The 13,080-nt window shown below is 53.9% G+C and overlaps 32 non-coding genes across 32 annotated transcripts; 17 read left to right on the top strand and 15 right to left on the bottom strand.

Moving 5' to 3' along the window:
- Positions 1 to 1,914: 1,914 nt before the first annotated feature.
- Positions 1,915 to 1,987, bottom strand: trnav-cac (transfer RNA valine (anticodon CAC)). Its single transcript has one exon. It is a non-coding gene; the product is annotated as a tRNA-Val (tRNA).
- A 284-nt stretch (positions 1,988 to 2,271) lies between these two features.
- Positions 2,272 to 2,344, bottom strand: trnav-aac (transfer RNA valine (anticodon AAC)). The gene has a single exon. It is a non-coding gene; the product is annotated as a tRNA-Val (tRNA).
- Positions 2,345 to 2,478: 134 nt separating this feature from the next.
- Positions 2,479 to 2,592, top strand: LOC140349814 (U5 spliceosomal RNA). The gene has a single exon (XR_011924730.1). It is a non-coding gene; the product is annotated as a U5 spliceosomal RNA (small nuclear RNA).
- A 287-nt stretch (positions 2,593 to 2,879) lies between these two features.
- LOC140349655 (U1 spliceosomal RNA) lies at positions 2,880 to 3,045 on the top strand. Its single transcript, XR_011924579.1, has one exon. It is a non-coding gene; the product is annotated as a U1 spliceosomal RNA (small nuclear RNA).
- A 164-nt stretch (positions 3,046 to 3,209) lies between these two features.
- LOC140349712 (U2 spliceosomal RNA) lies at positions 3,210 to 3,401 on the top strand. The gene has a single exon (XR_011924632.1). It is a non-coding gene; the product is annotated as a U2 spliceosomal RNA (small nuclear RNA).
- Positions 3,402 to 3,814: 413 nt separating this feature from the next.
- trnav-cac (transfer RNA valine (anticodon CAC)) lies at positions 3,815 to 3,887 on the bottom strand. The gene has a single exon. It is a non-coding gene; the product is annotated as a tRNA-Val (tRNA).
- A 356-nt stretch (positions 3,888 to 4,243) lies between these two features.
- On the bottom strand, positions 4,244 to 4,316 carry trnav-aac (transfer RNA valine (anticodon AAC)). The gene has a single exon. It is a non-coding gene; the product is annotated as a tRNA-Val (tRNA).
- A 134-nt stretch (positions 4,317 to 4,450) lies between these two features.
- LOC140349807 (U5 spliceosomal RNA) lies at positions 4,451 to 4,564 on the top strand. The gene has a single exon (XR_011924724.1). It is a non-coding gene; the product is annotated as a U5 spliceosomal RNA (small nuclear RNA).
- A 287-nt stretch (positions 4,565 to 4,851) lies between these two features.
- On the top strand, positions 4,852 to 5,017 carry LOC140349626 (U1 spliceosomal RNA). Its single transcript, XR_011924551.1, has one exon. It is a non-coding gene; the product is annotated as a U1 spliceosomal RNA (small nuclear RNA).
- Positions 5,018 to 5,182: 165 nt separating this feature from the next.
- LOC140349711 (U2 spliceosomal RNA) lies at positions 5,183 to 5,374 on the top strand. The gene has a single exon (XR_011924631.1). It is a non-coding gene; the product is annotated as a U2 spliceosomal RNA (small nuclear RNA).
- A 415-nt stretch (positions 5,375 to 5,789) lies between these two features.
- trnav-cac (transfer RNA valine (anticodon CAC)) lies at positions 5,790 to 5,862 on the bottom strand. The gene has a single exon. It is a non-coding gene; the product is annotated as a tRNA-Val (tRNA).
- Positions 5,863 to 5,943: 81 nt separating this feature from the next.
- trnad-guc (transfer RNA aspartic acid (anticodon GUC)) lies at positions 5,944 to 6,015 on the bottom strand. Its single transcript has one exon. It is a non-coding gene; the product is annotated as a tRNA-Asp (tRNA).
- A 202-nt stretch (positions 6,016 to 6,217) lies between these two features.
- Positions 6,218 to 6,290, bottom strand: trnav-aac (transfer RNA valine (anticodon AAC)). The gene has a single exon. It is a non-coding gene; the product is annotated as a tRNA-Val (tRNA).
- Positions 6,291 to 6,424: 134 nt separating this feature from the next.
- LOC140349806 (U5 spliceosomal RNA) lies at positions 6,425 to 6,538 on the top strand. Its single transcript, XR_011924723.1, has one exon. It is a non-coding gene; the product is annotated as a U5 spliceosomal RNA (small nuclear RNA).
- Positions 6,539 to 6,825: 287 nt separating this feature from the next.
- On the top strand, positions 6,826 to 6,991 carry LOC140349625 (U1 spliceosomal RNA). Its single transcript, XR_011924550.1, has one exon. It is a non-coding gene; the product is annotated as a U1 spliceosomal RNA (small nuclear RNA).
- A 165-nt stretch (positions 6,992 to 7,156) lies between these two features.
- Positions 7,157 to 7,348, top strand: LOC140349709 (U2 spliceosomal RNA). Its single transcript, XR_011924629.1, has one exon. It is a non-coding gene; the product is annotated as a U2 spliceosomal RNA (small nuclear RNA).
- A 415-nt stretch (positions 7,349 to 7,763) lies between these two features.
- On the bottom strand, positions 7,764 to 7,836 carry trnav-cac (transfer RNA valine (anticodon CAC)). The gene has a single exon. It is a non-coding gene; the product is annotated as a tRNA-Val (tRNA).
- An 81-nt stretch (positions 7,837 to 7,917) lies between these two features.
- On the bottom strand, positions 7,918 to 7,989 carry trnad-guc (transfer RNA aspartic acid (anticodon GUC)). The gene has a single exon. It is a non-coding gene; the product is annotated as a tRNA-Asp (tRNA).
- Positions 7,990 to 8,191: 202 nt separating this feature from the next.
- Positions 8,192 to 8,264, bottom strand: trnav-aac (transfer RNA valine (anticodon AAC)). Its single transcript has one exon. It is a non-coding gene; the product is annotated as a tRNA-Val (tRNA).
- A 134-nt stretch (positions 8,265 to 8,398) lies between these two features.
- On the top strand, positions 8,399 to 8,512 carry LOC140349791 (U5 spliceosomal RNA). The gene has a single exon (XR_011924709.1). It is a non-coding gene; the product is annotated as a U5 spliceosomal RNA (small nuclear RNA).
- A 291-nt stretch (positions 8,513 to 8,803) lies between these two features.
- LOC140349624 (U1 spliceosomal RNA) lies at positions 8,804 to 8,969 on the top strand. The gene has a single exon (XR_011924549.1). It is a non-coding gene; the product is annotated as a U1 spliceosomal RNA (small nuclear RNA).
- Positions 8,970 to 9,134: 165 nt separating this feature from the next.
- On the top strand, positions 9,135 to 9,326 carry LOC140349735 (U2 spliceosomal RNA). Its single transcript, XR_011924655.1, has one exon. It is a non-coding gene; the product is annotated as a U2 spliceosomal RNA (small nuclear RNA).
- A 413-nt stretch (positions 9,327 to 9,739) lies between these two features.
- On the bottom strand, positions 9,740 to 9,812 carry trnav-cac (transfer RNA valine (anticodon CAC)). Its single transcript has one exon. It is a non-coding gene; the product is annotated as a tRNA-Val (tRNA).
- An 81-nt stretch (positions 9,813 to 9,893) lies between these two features.
- trnad-guc (transfer RNA aspartic acid (anticodon GUC)) lies at positions 9,894 to 9,965 on the bottom strand. Its single transcript has one exon. It is a non-coding gene; the product is annotated as a tRNA-Asp (tRNA).
- A 203-nt stretch (positions 9,966 to 10,168) lies between these two features.
- Positions 10,169 to 10,241, bottom strand: trnav-aac (transfer RNA valine (anticodon AAC)). The gene has a single exon. It is a non-coding gene; the product is annotated as a tRNA-Val (tRNA).
- Positions 10,242 to 10,375: 134 nt separating this feature from the next.
- Positions 10,376 to 10,489, top strand: LOC140349790 (U5 spliceosomal RNA). Its single transcript, XR_011924708.1, has one exon. It is a non-coding gene; the product is annotated as a U5 spliceosomal RNA (small nuclear RNA).
- Positions 10,490 to 10,776: 287 nt separating this feature from the next.
- LOC140349623 (U1 spliceosomal RNA) lies at positions 10,777 to 10,942 on the top strand. The gene has a single exon (XR_011924548.1). It is a non-coding gene; the product is annotated as a U1 spliceosomal RNA (small nuclear RNA).
- A 165-nt stretch (positions 10,943 to 11,107) lies between these two features.
- Positions 11,108 to 11,299, top strand: LOC140349708 (U2 spliceosomal RNA). The gene has a single exon (XR_011924628.1). It is a non-coding gene; the product is annotated as a U2 spliceosomal RNA (small nuclear RNA).
- A 413-nt stretch (positions 11,300 to 11,712) lies between these two features.
- On the bottom strand, positions 11,713 to 11,785 carry trnav-cac (transfer RNA valine (anticodon CAC)). Its single transcript has one exon. It is a non-coding gene; the product is annotated as a tRNA-Val (tRNA).
- Positions 11,786 to 11,866: 81 nt separating this feature from the next.
- On the bottom strand, positions 11,867 to 11,938 carry trnad-guc (transfer RNA aspartic acid (anticodon GUC)). The gene has a single exon. It is a non-coding gene; the product is annotated as a tRNA-Asp (tRNA).
- A 410-nt stretch (positions 11,939 to 12,348) lies between these two features.
- LOC140349789 (U5 spliceosomal RNA) lies at positions 12,349 to 12,462 on the top strand. Its single transcript, XR_011924707.1, has one exon. It is a non-coding gene; the product is annotated as a U5 spliceosomal RNA (small nuclear RNA).
- Positions 12,463 to 12,749: 287 nt separating this feature from the next.
- Positions 12,750 to 12,915, top strand: LOC140350325 (U1 spliceosomal RNA). The gene has a single exon (XR_011925186.1). It is a non-coding gene; the product is annotated as a U1 spliceosomal RNA (small nuclear RNA).
- The last annotated feature ends 165 nt before the right edge of the window (positions 12,916 to 13,080 follow it).

The following is a 13,080-nucleotide window of genomic DNA, read 5'->3' as shown; positions in this document are numbered from 1 at the left end:
TCCCGGGGCTCCAGGGGTTCCAGGGGGTGCTCAGTGGAGGCCATGCCCAGCCAGAGTGTCCCTTCCCCGGGGTGAGTCTGGGGAGAGTGGGGGGTGGCTCTGGGGGTGCTCCGGGGACTCCAGGGGGTGCTCGGCGGAGGCCATGCCCAGCCAGAGTGTCCCTTCCCCGGGGTGAGTCTGGAGGAGTGGGGGGTGGCTCTGGAGGTGCTCCGGGGGCTCCAGGGGGTGCTTGGTGGAGACCATGCCCAGCCAGAGTGGCCCTTCCCCGGGGTGAGTCTGGGGAGAGTGGGGGGTGGCTCTGGAGGTGCTCCGGGGGCTCCAGGGGGTGCTCAGCGGAGGCCATGCCCAGCCAGAGTGGCCCTTCCCCGAGCAGAATCTGGGGAGAGTGGGGGGTGGCTCTGGAGGTGCTCCGGGGGCTCCAGGGGGTGCTCAGTGGAGGCCATGCCCAGCCAGAGTGGCCCTTCCCCGGGGTGAGTCTGGAGGAGTGGGGGGTGGCTCTGGAGGAGCTCCAGGGGTTCCAGGGGGTGCTCGGCGGAGGCCATGCCCAGCCAGAGTGGCCCTTCCCCGGGCATAGTCTGGGGAGAGTGGGGGGTGGCTCTGGAGGTGCTCCGGGGGCTCCAGGGGGTGCTCAGTGGAGGCCATGCCCAGCCAGAGTGGCCCTTCCCCGGGCAGAGTCTGGAGGAGTGGGGGGTGGCTCTGGAGGTGCTCCGGGGGCTCCAGGGGTTCCAGGGGGTGCTCAGTGGGGGCCATGCCCAGCCAGAGTGGCCCTTCCCCGGGCAAAGTCTGGTCGTGTGCGGGGTGGATGATCCCTGCTCCGCCTCACGCGAGTTCGAGACCGGCTGGGTGCCCTTTTATCCATGAGGCACTGCACTGCCTCCGGCAGCCGAGTTCGGGTCCCGGTGAGGGCTCCAGGCTCCAGAGGCTCCAACCCGGAGCCTCCGACCCGCAGAAGGTCCTCCCTGGCCGGGCAAAGTCTGGCCGTGTGCGGGGTGGATGATCCCTGCTCCGCCTCACGCGAGTTCGAGACCGGCTGGGTCCCCTTTTATCCATGAGGCACTGCACTGCCTCCGGCAGCCGAGTTCGGGGCCCGGTGAGGGCTCCAGGCTCCAGGGGCTCCGACCCGGAGCCTCCGACCCGCAGAAGGTGCTCCCTGGCCGGGCAAAGTCTGGCCGTGTGCGGGGTGGATGATCCCTGCTCCGCCTCACGCGAGTTCGAGACCGGCTGGGTGCCCTTTTATCCATGAGGCACTGCACTGCCTCCGGCAGCCGAGTTCGGGGCCCGGTGAGGGCTCCAGGCTCCAGGGGCTCCGACCCGGAGCCTCCGACCCGCAGAAGGTGCTCCCTGGCCGGGCAAAGTCTGGCCGTGTGCGGGGTGGATGATCCCTGCTCCACCTCACGCGAGTTCGAGACCGGCTGGGTGCCCTTTTATCCAAGAATCAACTGGAGTGTGGAGCTTCTACGGGCCTCCAGGGGCACTGCCGACCCAGAGCTGTGCCCCGGCTTCAGTTCTCTGTATCTCAGGAAGTTTTTTATTTATACATTTATTTCATCCATAATCTCTGGCGCCTAAAGGGTTAAACGCTTCCTTGCCGTTTGTCTGCTCCGGAAGTGGACAAAAATTCTCGGAGACGTTTTGAGTGGAAGGGCTGGATATTTCAAATCTCCCGCCAAAAGCCCTGACTGGAGAAGAGGGGGAGGGAAGGTGAAGTATCTGTTCCTAAACCCAACCCCCTTGGGAGGTAGCCCATTCCACGTAAACCCTTGTGCAAAATAGGCCACCTTTGGAATTTGAGTGGCCCCTTTGTGGAGTACAGTACATGTGACTAGTTGTTTTGTTTTTTTTTGGGGGGGGGGGTCAAACGCAACACCGACTTTCAAACCCATCCTCGACAAGTAAAGTCTTCGCATGAGGGCGTGCTTCTGCCCGGTTTCGAGCCGGGGACCTTTTGCGTGTGAGGCAAACGTGATAACCGCTACACTACAGAAGCGATAGTGTAGCGCAGGTACGTTGGTGGGACAAGTCCTCAGCGTCAGTGCAACGCTTTCGTGCTGGGTAAAACTAACGAGGACATATGGGGCTGCAGGGGGGCCCCTTTTTTTTTTTTTTTTTTTTTGGGGCGTGTGTGTCGGTGTCTTTTTCCCCCGATCTCTGTGATGAAAAGTTTGAAGGACTACGCCGACAATTCCTCCGCTCCTCCCTCTTTTCTAGGAATAAACCATCGAGTTTGGAATGAACCGTGTTAAAGATTGAAGCAAACATAAAAGGAGGCTTTGTTTCTGCCCGGTTTCGAGCCGAGGACCTTTCGCGCGTTAGGCGAACGTGATCACCGCTACACTACAGAAACGACGTGCGAGCCTGTCGTGTCCCTTTTGCCGCGCGACCGCCGATGCAAATGAGCGCGTGAACAGAAGTACACTGCCCGTGATGAAGCCCCGTGTGCCCTCAAGTACTGGACGCCGTGTGGCGCTGCAACGTGGCACTCTTGTTTCTCTTCAGAGCGTATAAATCTTTCGCCTTTTACTAAAGATTTCCGTGGAGAGGGACAACAAGAGATTTTTCCATTTTTTTGATGCCCTGCTTCAATGCGGGGCTTTTCTACCTATGTCTAAAGCAAGCAAGCGGTCATCCTCCAAGAGCAAAGGTTGTGTCTTGTCGGCCTTTAAACATGCCCTTGCGTACCCTCCGTTTGGCATCCCGTGTTCAAGAACTTTAAAAGTAAAAAAGAGTGCTTAGAACGCACAGACTTGCGTGTGTATCGCTGCCGTTTAACCTGGGGCTCAATCGTCGGGTGGAAGCTAGTCCATGCAAATGGCCGGAAGGACCATGCTGCCACATTGCCTCTTCCAGGGCCTGGGCCTTGGCTCGGAGCGGAGCAACTCATACTTACCTGGCAGGGACGACACCATGATCAGGAAGGTGGTTCACCCAGGGCGAGGCTCGTCCATTGCACAAACAGGATGTGCTGACCCCTGTGAATTCCCCAAATGTGGGAATCTCAACTGCATAATTTCTGGTAGTGGGGGACTGCGTTCGCGCTCTCCCCTCTTGTTTTTTGTCAGAGGAAAAAAAAAAAACCCAAAGGGTCGTTTCCATGTACGCCGCTCGCGCTCCGGCCCCTCCGCCGGGCGCTTTGCGCGGGCGCCGCTTTGGACCGTTGACGGGAGGGTCAGCGTGGGGAGAGCTCACTGCTCCCCGAACCCATTGTGGGCATCGCTTCTCGGCCTTTTGGCTAAGATCAAGTGTAGTATCTGTTCTTATCAGTTTAATATCTGATACGTCCCCTACCCGGGGACCGTATATTAAATTGATTTTTGGACCAGGGAGATGGAATTTGGGGCTTGCTCCGTCCACTCCACGCATCGGCTCGGTATTGCAGTACCTCCGAGAACGGTGCACCTCCTCTCTCAGGTTAAAAAAAGTCATTCAGTTTGTTTTCGCCGTCACGTTACATGCAAATGTGCCATCATACCCTCATGTTAAACGCTTCCTTGCCGTTTGTCTGCTCCGGAAGTGGACAAAAATTCTCGGAGACGTTTTGAGTGGAAGGGCTGGATATTTCAAATCTCCCGCCAAAAGCCCTGACTGGAGAAGAGGGGGAGGGAAGGTGAAGTATCTGTTCCTAAACCCAACCCCCTTGGGAGGTAGCCCATTCCACGTAAACCCTTGTGCAAAATAGGCCACCTTTGGAATTTGAGTGGCCCCTTTGTGGAGTACAGTACATGTGACTAGTTGTTTTTTTTTTTTTTGGGGGGGGTCAAACGCAACACCGACTTTCAAACCCATCCTCGACAAGTAAAGTCTTCGCATGAGGGCGTGCTTCTGCCCGGTTTCGAGCCGGGGACCTTTTGCGTGTGAGGCAAACGTGATAACCGCTACACTACAGAAGCGATAGTGTAGCGCAGGTACGTTGGTGGGACAAGTCCTCAGCGTCAGTGCAACGCTTTCGTGCTGGGTAAAACGCACTTTCTCTCCCCGTCTGGGAATCGAACCCAGGTCTTCCCCGTGACAAGCGGAGATACTGTCCACTATACTAACGAGGACATATGGGGCTGCAGGGGGGCCCCTTTTTTTTTTTTTTTTTTTTTGGGGCGTGTGTGTCGGTGTCTTTTTCCCCCGATCTCTGTGATGAAAAGTTTGAAGGACTACGCCGACAATTCCTCCGCTCCTCCCTCTTTTCTAGGAATAAACCATCGAGTTTGGAATGAACCGTGTTAAAGATTGAAGCAAACATAAAAGGAGGCTTTGTTTCTGCCCGGTTTCGAGCCGAGGACCTTTCGCGCGTTAGGCGAACGTGATAACCGCTACACTACAGAAACGACGTGCGAGCCTGTCGCGTCCCTTTTGCCGCGCGACCGCCGATGCAAATGAGCGCGTGAACAGAAGTACACTGCCCGTGATGAAGCCCCGTGTGCCCTCAAGTACTGGACGCCGTGTGGCGCTGCAACGTGGCACTCTTGTTTCTCTTCAGAGCGTATAAATCTTTCGCCTTTTACTAAAGATTTCCGTGGAGAGGGACAACAAGAGATCTTTCCAATTTTTTGATGCCCTGCTTGAATGCGGGGCTTTTCTACCTATGTCTAAAGCAAGCAAGCGGTCATCCTCCAAGAGCAAAGGTTGTGTCTTGTCGGCCTTTAAACATGCCCTTGCGTACCCTCCGTTTGGCATCCCGTGTTCAAGAACTTTAAAAGTAAAAAAGAGTGCTTAGAACGCACAGACTTGCGTGTGTATCGCTGCCGTTTAACCTGGGGCTCAATCGTCGGGTGGAAGCTGGTCCATGCAAATGGCCGGAAGGACCGTGCTGCCACATTGCCTCTTCCAGGGCCTGGGCCTTGGCTCGGAGCGGAGCAACTCATACTTACCTGGCAGGGGCGACACCATGATCAGGAAGGTGGTTCACCCAGGGCGAGGCTCGTCCATTGCACAAACAGGATGTGCTGACCCCTGTGAATTCCCCAAATGTGGGAATCTCAACTGCATAATTTCTGGTAGTGGGGGACTGCGTTCGCGCTCTCCCCTCTTGTTTTTTGTCAGAGGAAAAAAAAAAAAACCCAAAGGGTCGTTTCCATGTACGCCGCTCGCGCTCCGGCCCCTCCGCCGGGCGCTTTGCGCGGGCGCCGCTTTGGACCGTTGACGGGAGGGTCAGCGTGGGGAGAGCTCACTGCTCCCCGAACCCATTGTGGGCATCGCTTCTCGGCCTTTTGGCTAAGATCAAGTGTAGTATCTGTTCTTATCAGTTTAATATCTGATACGTCCCCTACCCGGGGACCGTATATTAAATTGATTTTTGGACCAGGGAGATGGAATTTGGGGCTTGCTCCGTCCACTCCACGCATCGGCTCGGTATTGCAGTACCTCCGAGAACGGTGCACCTCCTCTCTCAGGTTAAAAAAAGTCATTCAGTTTGTTTTCGCCGTCACGTTACATGCAAATGTGCCATCATACCCTCATGTTAAACGCTTCCTTGCCGTTTGTCTGCTCCGGAAGTGGACAAAAATTCTCGGAGACGTTTTGAGTGGAAGGGCTGGATATTTCAAATCTCCCGCCAAAAGCCCTGACTGGAGAAGAGGGGGAGGGAAGGTGAAGTATCTGTTCCTAAACCCAACCCCCTTGGGAGGTAGCCCATTCCACGTAAACCCTTGTGCAAAATAGGCCACCTTTGGAATTTGAGTGGCCCCTTTGTGGAGTACAGTACATGTGACTAGTTGTTTTTTTTTTTTTTGGGGGGGGGGTCAAACGCAACACCGACTTTCAAACCCATCCTCGACAAGTAAAGTCTTCGCATGAGGGCGTGCTTCTGCCCGGTTTCGAGCCGGGGACCTTTTGCGTGTGAGGCAAACGTGATAACCGCTACACTACAGAAGCGATAGTGTAGCGCAGGTACGTTGGTGGGACAAGTCCTCAGCGTCAGTGCAAAGCTTTCATGCTGGGTAAAACGCACTTTCTCTCCCCGTCTGGGAATCGAACCCAGGTCTTCCGCGTGACAAGCGGAGATACTGTCCACTATACTAACGAGGACATATGGGGCTGCAGGGGGGCCCCTTTTTTTTTTTTTTTTTTTTGGGGCGTGTGTGTCGGTGTCTTTTTCCCCCGATCTCTGTGATGAAAAGTTTGAAGGACTACGCCGACAATTCCTCCGCTCCTCCCTCTTTTCTAGGAATAAACCATCGAGTTTGGAATGAACCGTGTTAAAGATTGAAGCAAACATAAAAGGAGGCTTTGTTTCTGCCCGGTTTCGAGCCGAGGACCTTTCGCGCGTTAGGCGAACGTGATAACCGCTACACTACAGAAACGACGTGCGAGCCTGTCGCGTCCCTTTTGCCGCGCGACCGCCGATGCAAATGAGCGCGTGAACAGAAGTACACTGCCCGTGATGAAGCCCCGTGTGCCCTCAAGTACTGGACGCCGTGTGGCGCTGCAACGTGGCACTCTTGTTTCTCTTCAGAGCGTATAAATCTTTCGCCTTTTACTAAAGATTTCCGTGGAGAGGGACAACAAGAGATCTTTCCAATTTTTTGATGCCCTGCTTGAATGCGGGGCTTTTCTACCTATGTCTAAAGCAAGCAAGCGGTCATCCTCCAAGAGCAAAGGTTGTGTCTTGTCGGCCTTTAAACATGCCCTTGCGTACCCTCCGTTTGGCATCCCGTGTTCAAGAACTTTAAAAGTAAAAAAGAGTGCTTAGAACGCACAGACTTGCGTGTGTATCGCTGCCGTTTAACCTGGGGCTCAATCGTCGGGTGGAAGCTGGTCCATGCAAATGGCCGGAAGGACCGTGCTGCCACATTGCCTCTTCCAGGGCCTGGGCCTTGGCTCGGAGCGGAGCAACTCATACTTACCTGGCAGGGGCGACACCATGATCAGGAAGGTGGTTCACCCAGGGCGAGGCTCGTCCATTGCACAAACAGGATGTGCTGACCCCTGTGAATTCCCCAAATGTGGGAATCTCAACTGCATAATTTCTGGTAGTGGGGGACTGCGTTCGCGCTCTCCCCTCTTGTTTTTTGTCAGAGGAAAAAAAAAAAAACCCAAAGGGTCGTTTCCATGTACGCCGCTCGCGCTCCGGCCCCTCCGCCGGGCGCTTTGCGCGGGCGCCGCTTTGGACCGTTGACGGGAGGGTCAGCGTGGGGAGAGCTCACTGCTCCCCGAACCCATTGTGGGCATCGCTTCTCGGCCTTTTGGCTAAGATCAAGTGTAGTATCTGTTCTTATCAGTTTAATATCTGATACGTCCCCTACCCGGGGACCGTATATTAAATTGATTTTTGGACCAGGGAGATGGAATTTGGGGCTTGCTCCGTCCACTCCACGCATCGGCTCGGTATTGCAGTACCTCCGAGAACGGTGCACCTCCTCTCTCAGGTTAAAAAAAGTCATTCAGTTTGTTTTCGCCGTCACGTTACATGCAAATGTGCCATCATACCCTCATGTTAAACGCTTCCTTGCCGTTTGTCTGCTCCGGAAGTGGACAAAAATTCTCGGAGACGTTTTGAGTGGAAGGGCTGGATATTTCAAATCTCCCGCCAAAAGCCCTGACTGGAGAAGAGGGGGAGGGAAGGTGAAGTATCTGTTCCTAAACCCAACCCCCTTGGGAGGTAGCCCATTCCACGTAAACCCTTGTGCAAAATAGGCCACCTTTGGAATTTGAGTGGCCCCTTTGTGGAGTACAGTACATGTGACTAGTTGTTTTTTTTTTTTTTGGGGGGGGGGTCAAACGCAACACCGACTTTCAAACCCATCCTCGACAAGTAAAGTCTTCGCATGAGGGCGTGCTTCTGCCCGGTTTCGAGCCGGGGACCTTTTGCGTGTGAGGCAAACGTGATAACCGCTACACTACAGAAGCGATAGTGTAGCGCAGGTACGTTGGTGGGACAAGTCCTCAGCGTCAGTGCAAAGCTTTCATGCTGGGTAAAACGCACTTTCTCTCCCCGTCTGGGAATCGAACCCAGGTCTTCCGCGTGACAAGCGGAGATACTGTCCACTATACTAACGAGGACATATGGGGCTGCAGGGGGGCCCCTTTTTTTTTTTTTTTTTTTTGGGGCGTGTGTGTCGGTGTCTTTTTCCCCCGATCTCTGTGATGAAAAGTTTGAAGGACTACGCCGACAATTCCTCCGCTCCTCCCTCTTTTCTAGGAATAAACCATCGAGTTTGGAATGAACCGTGTTAAAGATTGAAGCAAACATAAAAGGAGGCTTTGTTTCTGCCCGGTTTCGAGCCGAGGACCTTTCGCGCGTTAGGCGAACGTGATAACCGCTACACTACAGAAACGACGTGCGAGCCTGTCGTGTCCCTTTTGCCGCGCGACCGCCGATGCAAATGAGCGCGTGAACAGAAGTACACTGCCCGTGATGAAGCCCCGTGTGCCCTCAAGTACTGGACGCCGTGTGGCGCTGCAACGTGGCACTCTTGTTTCTCTTCAGAGCGTATAAATCTTTCGCCTTTTACTAAAGATTTCCGTGGAGAGGGACAACAAGAGATCTTTCCAATTTTTTGATGCCCTGCTTCAATGCGGGGCTTTTCTACCTATGTCTAAAGCAAGCAAGCAAGCGGTCATCCTCCAAGAGCAAAGGTTGTGTCTTGTCGGCCTTTAAACATGCCCTTGCGTACCCTCCGTTTGGCATCCCGTGTTCAAGAACTTTAAAAGTAAAAAAGAGTGCTTAGAACGCACAGACTTGCGTGTGTATCGCTGCCGTTTAACCTGGGGCTCAATCGTCGGGTGGAAGCTGGTCCATGCAAATGGCCGGAAGGACCGTGCTGCCACATTGCCTCTTCCAGGGCCTGGGCCTTGGCTCGGAGCGGAGCAACTCATACTTACCTGGCAGGGGCGACACCATGATCAGGAAGGTGGTTCACCCAGGGCGAGGCTCGTCCATTGCACAAACAGGATGTGCTGACCCCTGTGAATTCCCCAAATGTGGGAATCTCAACTGCATAATTTCTGGTAGTGGGGGACTGCGTTCGCGCTCTCCCCTCTTGTTTTTTGTCAGAGGAAAAAAAAAAAAACCCAAAGGGTCGTTTCCATGTACGCCGCTCGCGCTCCGGCCCCTCCGCCGGGCGCTTTGCGCGGGCGCCGCTTTGGACCGTTGACGGGAGGGTCAGCGTGGGGAGAGCTCACTGCTCCCCGAACCCATTGTGGGCATCGCTTCTCGGCCTGTTGGCTAAGATCAAGTGTAGTATCTGTTCTTATCAGTTTAATATCTGATACGTCCCCTACCCGGGGACCGTATATTAAATTGATTTTTGGACCAGGGAGATGGAATTTGGGGCTTGCTCCGTCCACTCCACGCATCGGCTCGGTATTGCAGTACCTCCGAGAACGGTGCACCTCCTCTCTCAGGTTAAAAAAAGTCATTCAGTTTGTTTTCGCCGTCACGTTACATGCAAATGTGCCATCATACCCTCATGTTAAACGCTTCCTTGCCGTTTGTCTGCTCCGGAAGTGGACAAAAATTCTCGGAGACGTTTTGAGTGGAAGGGCTGGATATTTCAAATCTCCCGCCAAAAGCCCTGACTGGAGAAGAGGGGGAGGGAAGGTGAAGTATCTGTTCCTAAACCCAACCCCCTTGGGAGGTAGCCCATTCCACGTAAACCCTTGTGCAAAATAGGCCACCTTTGGAATTTGAGTGGCCCCTTTGTGGAGTACAGTACATGTGACTAGTTGTTTTTTTTTTTTTTGGGGGGGGTCAAACGCAACACCGACTTTCAAACCCATCCTCGACAAGTAAAGTCTTCGCATGAGGGCGTGCTTCTGCCCGGTTTCGAGCCGGGGACCTTTTGCGTGTGAGGCAAACGTGATAACCGCTACACTACAGAAGCGATAGTGTAGCGCAGGTAAGTTGGTGGGACAAGTCCTCAGCGTCAGTGCAACGCTTTCGTGCTGGGTAAAACGCACTTTCTCTCCCCGTCTGGGAATCGAACCCAGGTCTTCCGCGTGACAAGCGGAGATACTGTCCACTATACTAACGAGGACATATGGGGCTGCAGGGGGGCCCCTTTTTTTTTTTTTTTTTTTTTGGGGCGTGTGTGTCGGTGTCTTTTTCCCCCGATCTCTGTGATGAAAAGTTTGAAGGACTACGCCGACAATTCCTCCGCTCCTCCCTCTTTTCTAGGAATAAACCATCGAGTTTGGAATGAACCGTGTTAAAGATTGAAGCAAACATAAAAGGAGGCTTTGTTTCTGCCCGGTTTCGAGCCGAGGACCTTTCGCGCGTTAGGCGAACGTGATAACCGCTACACTACAGAAACGACGTGCGAGCCTGTCGCGTCCCTTTTGCCGCGCGACCGCCGATGCAAATGAGCGCGTGAACAGAAGTACACTGCCCGTGATGAAGCCCCGTGTGCCCTCAAGTACTGGACGCCGTGTGGCGCTGCAACGTGGCACTCTTGTTTCTCTTCAGAGCGTATAAATCTTTCGCCTTTTACTAAAGATTTCCGTGGAGAGGGACAACAAGAGATCTTTCCAATTTTTTGATGCCCTGCTTCAATGCGGGGCTTTTCTACCTATGTCTAAAGCAAGCAAGCGGTCATCCTCCAAGAGCAAAGGTTGTGTCTTGTCGGCCTTTAAACATGCCCTTGCGTACCCTCCGTTTGGCATCCCGTGTTCAAGAACTTTAAAAGTAAAAAAGAGTGCTTAGAACGCACAGACTTGCGTGTGTATCGCTGCCGTTTAACCTGGGGCTCAATCGTCGGGTGGAAGCTGGTCCATGCAAATGGCCGGAAGGACCGTGCTGCCACATTGCCTCTTCCAGGGCCTGGGCCTTGGCTCGGAGCGGAGCAACTCATACTTACCTGGCAGGGGCGACACCATGATCAGGAAGGTGGTTCACCCAGGGCGAGGCTCGTCCATTGCACAAACAGGATGTGCTGACCCCTGTGAATTCCCCAAATGTGGGAATCTCAACTGCATAATTTCTGGTAGTGGGGGACTGCGTTCGCGCTCTCCCCTCTTGTTTTTTGTCAGAGGAAAAAAAAAAAAACCCAAAGGGTCGTTTCCATGTACGCCGCTCGCGCTCCGGCCCCTCCGCCGGGCGCTTTGCGCGGGCGCCGCTTTGGACCGTTGACGGGAGGGTCAGCGTGGGGAGAGCTCACTGCTCCCCGAACCCATTGTGGGCATCGCTTCTCGGCCTTTTGGCTAAGATCAAGTGTAGTATCTGTTCTTATCAGTTTAATATCTGATACGTCCCCTACCCGGGGACCGTATATTAAATTGATTTTTGGACCAGGGAGATGGAATTTGGGGCTTGCTCCGTCCACTCCACGCATCGGCTCGGTATTGCAGTACCTCCGAGAACGGTGCACCTCCTCTCTCAGGTTAAAAAAAGTCATTCAGTTTGTTTTCGCCGTCACGTTACATGCAAATGTGCCATCATACCCTCATGTTAAACGCTTCCTTGCCGTTTGTCTGCTCCGGAAGTGGACAAAAATTCTCGGAGACGTTTTGAGTGGAAGGGCTGGATATTTCAAATCTCCCGCCAAAAGCCCTGACTGGAGAAGAGGGGGAGGGAAGGTGAAGTATCTGTTCCTAAACCCAACCCCCTTGGGAGGTAGCCCATTCCACGTAAACCCTTGTGCAAAATAGGCCACCTTTGGAATTTGAGTGGCCCCTTTGTGGAGTACAGTACATGTGACTAGTTGTTTTGTTTTTTTTTGGGGGGGGTCAAACGCAACACCGACTTTCAAACCCATCCTCGACAAGTAAAGTCTTCGCATGAGGGCGTGCTTCTGCCCGGTTTCGAGCCGGGGACCTTTTGCGTGTGAGGCAAACGTGATAACCGCTACACTACAGAAGCGATAGTGTAGCGCAGGTACGTTGGTGGGACAAGTCCTCAGCGTCAGTGCAACGCTTTCGTGCTGGGTAAAACGCACTTTCTCTCCCCGTCTGGGAATCGAACCCAGGTCTTCCGCGTGACAAGCGGAGATACTGTCCACTATACTAACGAGGACATATGGGGCTGCAGGGGGGCCCCTTTTTTTTTTTTTTTTTTTTTGGGGCGTGTGTGTCGGTGTCTTTTTCCCCCGATCTCTGTGATGAAAAGTTTGAAGGACTACGCCGACAATTCCTCCGCTCCTCCCTCTTTTCTAGGAATAAACCATCGAGTTTGGAATGAACCGTGTTAAAGATTGAAGCAAACATAAAAGGAGGCTTTGTTTCTGCCCGGTTTCGAGCCGAGGACCTTTCGCGCGTTAGGCGAACGTGATAACCGCTACACTACAGAAGCGACGTGCGAGCCTGTCGCGTCCCTTTTGCCGCGCGACCGCCGATGCAAATGAGCGCGTGAACAGAAGTACACTGCCCGTGATGAAGCCCCGTGTGCCCTCAAGTACTGGACGCCGTGTGGCGCTGCAACGTGGCACTCTTGTTTCTCTTCAGAGCGTATAAATCTTTCGCCTTTTACTAAAGATTTCCGTGGAGAGGGACAACAAGAGATCTTTCCAATTTTTTGATGCCCTGCTTCAATGCGGGGCTTTTCTACCTATGTCTAAAGCAAGCAAGCGGTCATCCTCCAAGAGCAAAGGTTGTGTCTTGTCGGCCTTTAAACATGCCCTTGCGTACCCTCCGTTTGGCATCCCGTGTTCAAGAACTTTAAAAGTAAAAAAGAGTGCTTAGAACGCACAGACTTGCGTGTGTATCGCTGCCGTTTAACCTGGGGCTCAATCGTCGGGTGGAAGCTGGTCCATGCAAATGGCCGGAAGGACCGTGCTGCCACATTGCCTCTTCCAGGGCCTGGGCCTTGGCTCGGAGCGGAGCAACTCATACTTACCTGGCAGGGGCGACACCATGATCAGGAAGGTGGTTCACCCAGGGCGAGGCTCGTCCATTGCACAAACAGGATGTGCTGACCCCTGTGAATTCCCCAAATGTGGGAATCTCAACTGCATAATTTCTGGTAGTGGGGGACTGCGTTCGCGCTCTCCCCTCTTGTTTTTTGTCAGAGGAAAAAAAAAAAAACCCAAAGGGTCGTTTCCATGTACGCCGCTCGCGCTCCGGCCCCTCCGCCGGGCGCTTTGCGCGGGCGCCGCTTTGGACCGTTGACGGGAGGGTCAGCGTGGGGAGAGCTCACTGCTCCCCGAACCCATTGTGGGC

Source organism: Eucyclogobius newberryi, unplaced genomic scaffold (assembly GCF_026437365.1).
Source record: "Eucyclogobius newberryi isolate DKJ021-1_F unplaced genomic scaffold, fEucNew1.0.hap1 SCAF_7, whole genome shotgun sequence".
NCBI classification, from domain to species: Eukaryota; Metazoa; Chordata; class Actinopteri; order Gobiiformes; family Gobiidae; genus Eucyclogobius; species Eucyclogobius newberryi.
The sequence above is the reverse complement of the archived record's forward strand: the minus strand, read 5'-3'. Positions and strand labels throughout refer to the sequence as shown.